General features: G+C 48.4%; 1 pseudogene; it reads left to right on the top strand.

The window, feature by feature from the left end:
* Positions 1-200: 200 nt before the first annotated feature.
* On the top strand, positions 201-1,608 carry LOC123038798 (1-aminocyclopropane-1-carboxylate oxidase homolog 6-like; annotated as a pseudogene).
* The last annotated feature ends 4,944 nt before the right edge of the window (positions 1,609-6,552 follow it).

Here is a 6,552-nt window from a genome sequence, read left to right as displayed (position 1 = left end):
CAGTTTTGCTTTTTGAAATATCAATATTAGCAGTCGGTCAAAGTTTGATTATTTTGTGTAAGTTGACAGCGAAGTACACATTAGCTTGACGACCAGGGAAATTGCAGAGGAGGAGCAGAGCTGAGAAGGGACCCAGAGCAGAGCAAGCCGTCTCTGGCCTCATTGCCCCCGCCCCGGACCCGCCTGACCCAGAGCAGAGCATGGGCCCCGACCCCAGCGACCTGCCGGAGCCAGACAGCTGCCGGTGCAGAAGGCGATCCTGTGATGTGCAGGTGCAGCTAAGCATGACTAGGAAATTGTGTGTGCTTGAAAGTATCAGATCCTTCTGTTTGTCACAAACCACACAAAAAGAAAGCCCTGAAAATTCTCAACCACTAGTTCGAGGTACTCTATTAGTACACACAACGACCTCAGTTTGACACAAAATTAGCACAATGTTTAGTTGAATTTCGCACATAAAAGCTACTGGAATTTAATTATTTTCTGACAAACATGTAATCCCGCTTCAGAAAATAACTGTCACTCAGAACAACACAACTCTTAATTTTTGATAGCTTGTTTGAGTAAAACACAATTCTAAGTTTTACAGTTTTAAAAACTCTGATCCTGCAGCTACTCGCAAAAAAAAAAAACTCTAATCCTGCAGCTGACGAAACAGATGCAACTTCTTTCTCTCTCTTCTTAGAATTGGAGTGATCTACAGTTACTACTATGATGATTTTCACGATGGCAGTGGTTCCACCTATGTTTTTTCGTTACTTATTTATCGACAAGAGCTAACTTGTGAAATGAAATTACTTCCTGATGCACACATGTAGGATTAAAGAGATTTAGTTGTTTATTAGTACTCATTCTCTGTACACCAGGATTACTGTGTTTTCTTGAACATTCTCTGTTTTATTAATGAGAGAGATCATCTGTTCTTTGTGTTGTTCTCTAGTGATGATCTGTTTGGATATACCGAGCAAGTGAAGAATTTGGGGGGCACTTTTTGAGCTGTTCCGAATAGCTCTTGGCTCAAAGCAAGCTACCTGACTGATATAGAGTGCAACGAAGGATAAATCATACTATGTCACTATTACTCTCCCTGCTCGCAGCCTAAACTAGCAATCGCGACAAGCTGGCATTCAGACTCCGGCAACCTTACCATATTTCTCCAAGATGAAATCGGAGGCCTGCAAATCCTCTTTGAGAACCGGTGGGTAGACGTGACGCCAACACCCGAGCATTCATCATGAACATCGGTGATCTCAGGTATCTACTTTGTGATTCATCTAATCCTTAATTATATGTTAAACACATGTGTGTCGTGCTTGATCATTTTGAATTTTTGGTTTTTTTGTTAAGAAATGTTCAGCTCATCTCTAACGAGATTCAGGAGTGTGGAACATAGAGTGGTATATAGCGAGGAACGCTGCGCCGAAGGTGTTGATGAAGTCCTTCTTCAGCACGCATTTCCACCCAGCCTCAATGAGGATGTATGGTCCGATCAAGGAGCTGTTGTCCGATGAGAACCCACCATTGTATAGAGAGACCCTCGTCAGGGACTACACCAAACATTACTATTCCACCAGGTTAGATGCGAATGTTGTTATCTCTGACTTTTGATTATGAATTGGCTCCGCGTCCTCATAGTATAGACGATATCAACGTCGCTCGAACAGTTTGTAATGCTAAGAGAGTGACTCATAGGAGTAGAATGTGTGTGCGCATTTATAGGGGTTAGTGTATGCGCGTGTATATGAGCGCTTGCATCCGTACTGTGTTCAAAAAAAAAGATTACACTCTCATCTCACTTCCCTAGAGCCTCTAGCATCCTAGCCAAGACAGCGCCGGGGTCTCCACCCATATGGTGATGGAGCCACAAAACTATTATATTATTATAAAAGTTACAGTGGGATGACTCTGATCTATGTGATTAGAGGAATCAACGAACATTGTACCATGTGCATTCAACGCCTTGATAAGTGCCATCATGTAACTGAACATTACCACTACTTCCAGACGCATAAGGGAATGAGACAAGGGGATTCCATGTCACCTCTTCTGTTCAATACTGTGGCAGATATGTTGGCCGTCATTATTGGCAGAGCTAAGCAGCATGGACATGTAGAGGGTCTAGTTCCTCATCTAGTTGATGGAGGGGTGTCCATTCTACAATATGTTGATAACACTATTTTATTCATGGAATATGACATGGCTAAGGCACGTAACATGAACTTTATTTTGTGTCTATTTGAATAATTGTCTGGCATAAAAATTAATTTTCATAAGAGCGAGGTGTTCTGTTTTGGGAAGGCCAAAGACGAGGAACATACCTACAGACAATTGTTTGGATGCGAATTAGGTGCTTTACCTTTTAGTTATTTGGGTATTCCGATTCATCATCGTAAGCTATCCAATAAAGAATGGAAATGTATTGAAGAACGAATTGAAAAAAAAAACTCAGCTGCTGGAAGGGCAAGCTGATGTCATATGGAGGTCGGCTAGTTCTGATTAACTCAGTACTGACTAGCATGCCAATGTTTCTACTTTCGTTTTTCAAAATTCGGGGTTCGAAAGCGACTTGATTTCTTTAGATCTCGTTTCTTTTGGCAGTCTCATGAGGCCAAGAGGAAAGACCGTCTCGCGCGATGGGATATCCTTTGTCGACCTAAAACCAAGGGGGGTTCGGTATTGAGAATTTGAAAATTAAGAATAAATGCCTTATGAGCAAATGGTTGTACAGGTTAGAGACAGAGCCGGAGGGCATGTGGTCTCAAATCCTGCAAAATAAGTATTTGCACTCAAAAACGCTAGCCCAGGTTACCATCAGACCGACTGATTCGCTGTTCTGGAAGGGACTCATGAGAACGGAGGACATGTTCTTTCGTAGGGTCAAATTCTTGGTTGGCAATGGGATGTCAACAAGATTTTGGGAGGATACATGGTTAGGAGAGACGCCTCTGGCCTTACAATATCCTACCTATATAATATTGTGCACCGTAAGGAGGATTATGTAGGTGTGACGCCCCCGATTCAATCGTACACTAATCATGCACGCAAACGTGTACGATCAAGATCAGGGACTCACGGGAAGATATCACAACACAACTCTAAAACATAAATAAGTCATACAAGCATCATAATACAAGCCAGGGGCCTCGAGGGCTCGAATACAAGTGCTCGATCAAAGACAAGTCAGCGGAAGCAACAATATCTTAGTAAAGACATAAGTTAAACAAGTTTTCCTTAAGAAGGCTAGCACAAACTGGGATACAGATCGAAAGAGGCGCATGCCTCATGCCTGGGATCATCCTAACTACTCCTGGTCATCGTCAGCGGGTTGCACGTAGTAGTAGGCACCTCCAGTGTAGTAGTCGTCATTGACGGTGGCGTCTGGCTCCTGGGCTCCATCGTCTGGTCGCAGCAAACGGGTAAATAAAGGGGGGGAAAGGGGGAACAAGGCAACCGTGAGTACTCATCCAAAGTACTCGCAAGCAAGGAGCTACACTACATATGCATGGATATATGTGTAAAGGGCCATATCAGTGGACTGAACTGCAGAATGCCAGAATAAGAGGGGGATAGCTAGTCTTATCGAAGACTACGCTTCTGGTCACCTCCGTCTTGCAACAGGTAGAAGAGGGTAGGTTGAAGTCCTCCAAGTAACATCACATAGCAATAATCCTACCCGGCGATCCCCCCTCGTAACCCTGAGAGAGAGCGACCATCGGGTTGTATCTGGCACTTGGAAGGGTGTGTTTTATTAAGTATCCGGTTCTAGTTGTCATAAGGTCAAGGTACAACTCCAAGTCGTCCTGTTACCGAAGATCACGGCTATTCGAATAGATTTAACTTCCCTGCAGGGGTGCACCACATAACCCAACACGCTTGATCCCATTTGGCCGGACACACTTTCCTGGGTCATGCCCGGCCGCGGAAGATCAACACGTCGCAGCCCCACCTAGGCACAACAGAGAGGCCAGCACGCCGGTCTAAACCTAAGCGCACAGGGGTCTGGGCCCATCGCCCATAGCACACCTGCATGTTGCGAGGGCGGCCGGAAGCAGACCTAGCCTAGCAGGCGTTCCATTCCAATCCGGCGCGCGCCGCTCCGTCGCTGACGTCTGAAGTGCTTCGGCTGATACCACGACGCCGGGATACCCATAACTACTCCCACGTAGATGGTTAGTGCGTATAAGGTCAACGACCCAACTCAGATCAAATACCAAGATCTCGTTAAGCGTGTTAAGTATCCGCGGACGCCGAACAGGGCCAGGCCCACCTCTCACCCAGCTAGTCTCAACCTGCCCTGTCGCTCCGCCACAAAGTAACAGTCGGGGGCCGTCGGGAACCCAGGCCCACCTCTACCGGGATGGAGCCACCTGTCCTTTCAGCCCCCATCTCCGAACAGTATCACAGGTAATGTAATATTGTAAAGTACATAGTATATGCCCGTGATCACCTCCCGAAGTGATCACAGCCCAATAGTATAGCATGGCAGACTGACAAGAGTGTAGGGTCACTGATGGAACACTAGCATCCTATACTAAGCAGTAGGATAGCAGGTAAAGGTAACAACAGTAGTAGCAAGGACAGGCTATGCAGTAGTATAGGATTAACTGAAAGTAGTAACATGCTGCACTACTCTAATGCAAGCAGTATAGAGAAGAGTAGGCGATATCTGGTGATCAAAGGGGGGGCTTGCCTGGTTGCTCTGGCAAGAGAGAGGGGTCGTCAACTCCGTAGTCGAACTGGGCAGCAGCAGCGTCGGTCTCGTAGTCTACCGGAGAGAAGAGGGGGAAGAAACAATAAATATAATGCAAACATAAGCATGACTGTGCATGACAAGACAAGTAACGGTGCTAGGGGTGCCCTAACGCAGTATGAGGTGATACCGGTGAAGGGGGGAAGCATCCGGGAAAGTATTCCCGGTGTTTCGGGTTTTCGGGCAGAGGAGTCGGAGGGGGAAAGTTGCGAGTTTGATAGGTTAGGGGTGCGTAGCGGACGAACGGGATGCGTACCCGGATTCGTCTCGTCGTTCTGAGCAACTTTCATGTAGAAAGTTTTTCCATCTGAGCTACGGTTTATTTTATATTAATTTTTAAAGATTTAAAACATTTTAGTATTTATTTAATTATTTAAATAAACATTATCCAGAATAGCGTACGCTGACATCATCATGACGTCACCATGACGTCAGCAGTCAACAGGGGTTGACTGGGTCAATCTGACGTGTGGGTCCCGCATGTCATTGACTGTTAACTAACCTAACAGATTAATTAACTAAAGTAGGTGATTAGGTTAATCTAATCAGGATTAATTAAGCTAATTAATTCCTTAATTAATTAACTAATTAATATTTTAGTTATTTTAATTATTTATTTTTCTAATTCTTATTATCCTCCTTTTTTTTAAACCGTTCTAGGGGTGGGGCCCCTTTGTCATAGGCCCAGCGGGACCTAACAGGCGTGACCCGAATGGGCGTGCGGGCAGCGGGCGCACCGCCCGTCGGGACGGACCCGAGGCGACGCGGTGGGCACTCGCCGTCCCGCGGCGAAGATGCGCGGGGCGGAGCAGAGCACGGTCGCAAGCGGCGTCGAGCGCCGACGCGGGGCCGTATCAGGGAGGCGACAACGCGAGCAGAGGCGGCGGGAGCAGCGGGTGCACATGGCCGCGGACAGGGTCGGAGGAGGGCGGCCAACCAAGATAGGGGCGCGCCCTGGGCACGCGCGGGCACGGCGTCGGGCGCGCGCACGGGCGAGAGGCGACGACGCATGAGCTGGAGGAGTAGCAAACGGGGCTTGGCCCGAGCGATGGCGCGGTCGGGCGCGACGGATGGCGTCCGACAGGGGGGAGCAGAGGCGCGGCGATGCGGGGAAGAGAGAAGGAGGGGCCGCACCACGGGTCGTGGGGTCTGGGCAGTGGGCGCGGGGAGGTTCGGGGAGACCGACGGGGACGACACGGCGGAGCGGGAGGCAGTCCGGCGAGGTGGTCCTGTTCGGCGGCGACGGTCGATCCGGGCGGCGTCGGGGGCGGTTGCCGCCGGGGACGACGAGCGTCGATGGGGCGACGAGGCCCGGGGAGGCTGGCGGGGATGAGGTGAGGCGACGAGGCGGTGCAGGTGAGGGGGTCGGCGAGTGCCTGGCAACGGCGGAGCGCCGGGGAAGGCAGAGGGCGTCGGGCGTTGAGGTGGTTGGCCGATCCAGAAGGTGATCGGGGAGTGGGGGAGGGAGCGAGAGGAGTGGGGAATCGGGGCTAGGGTTTGCGGGTGGTGGGGGGGTTATGCGAGGAGAGGTGGGCCGGCCGGGGTGGGCTGGCCGACTGGGCCGGCCGGTTGGCTAGCTGGGTCGGTTGGCCCGGGGGTTTGGGGGTTTCTTTTTTTTCTGTTTTGTTTTCTGCTTGCTTTTTTTAATATTTTTTTTCATTTTATTTATTTCCCTTTTCTGTTTTATTTAATTTAAGGCATCTTAGCATTTTCTAAATATGTGTTTTCTTCACAACAATTACCTATGTAATATTTGGCACTAACCGAACATTTTTATTTTATTGTTTGAAAACTTTTATTGT

The sequence above is a fragment of the Triticum aestivum genome, chromosome 2B (genome assembly GCF_018294505.1).
Source record: "Triticum aestivum cultivar Chinese Spring chromosome 2B, IWGSC CS RefSeq v2.1, whole genome shotgun sequence".
In the NCBI taxonomy this organism is placed as follows: domain Eukaryota; kingdom Viridiplantae; phylum Streptophyta; class Magnoliopsida; order Poales; family Poaceae; genus Triticum; species Triticum aestivum.
The sequence above is the reverse complement of the archived record's forward strand: the minus strand, read 5'-3'. Positions and strand labels throughout refer to the sequence as shown.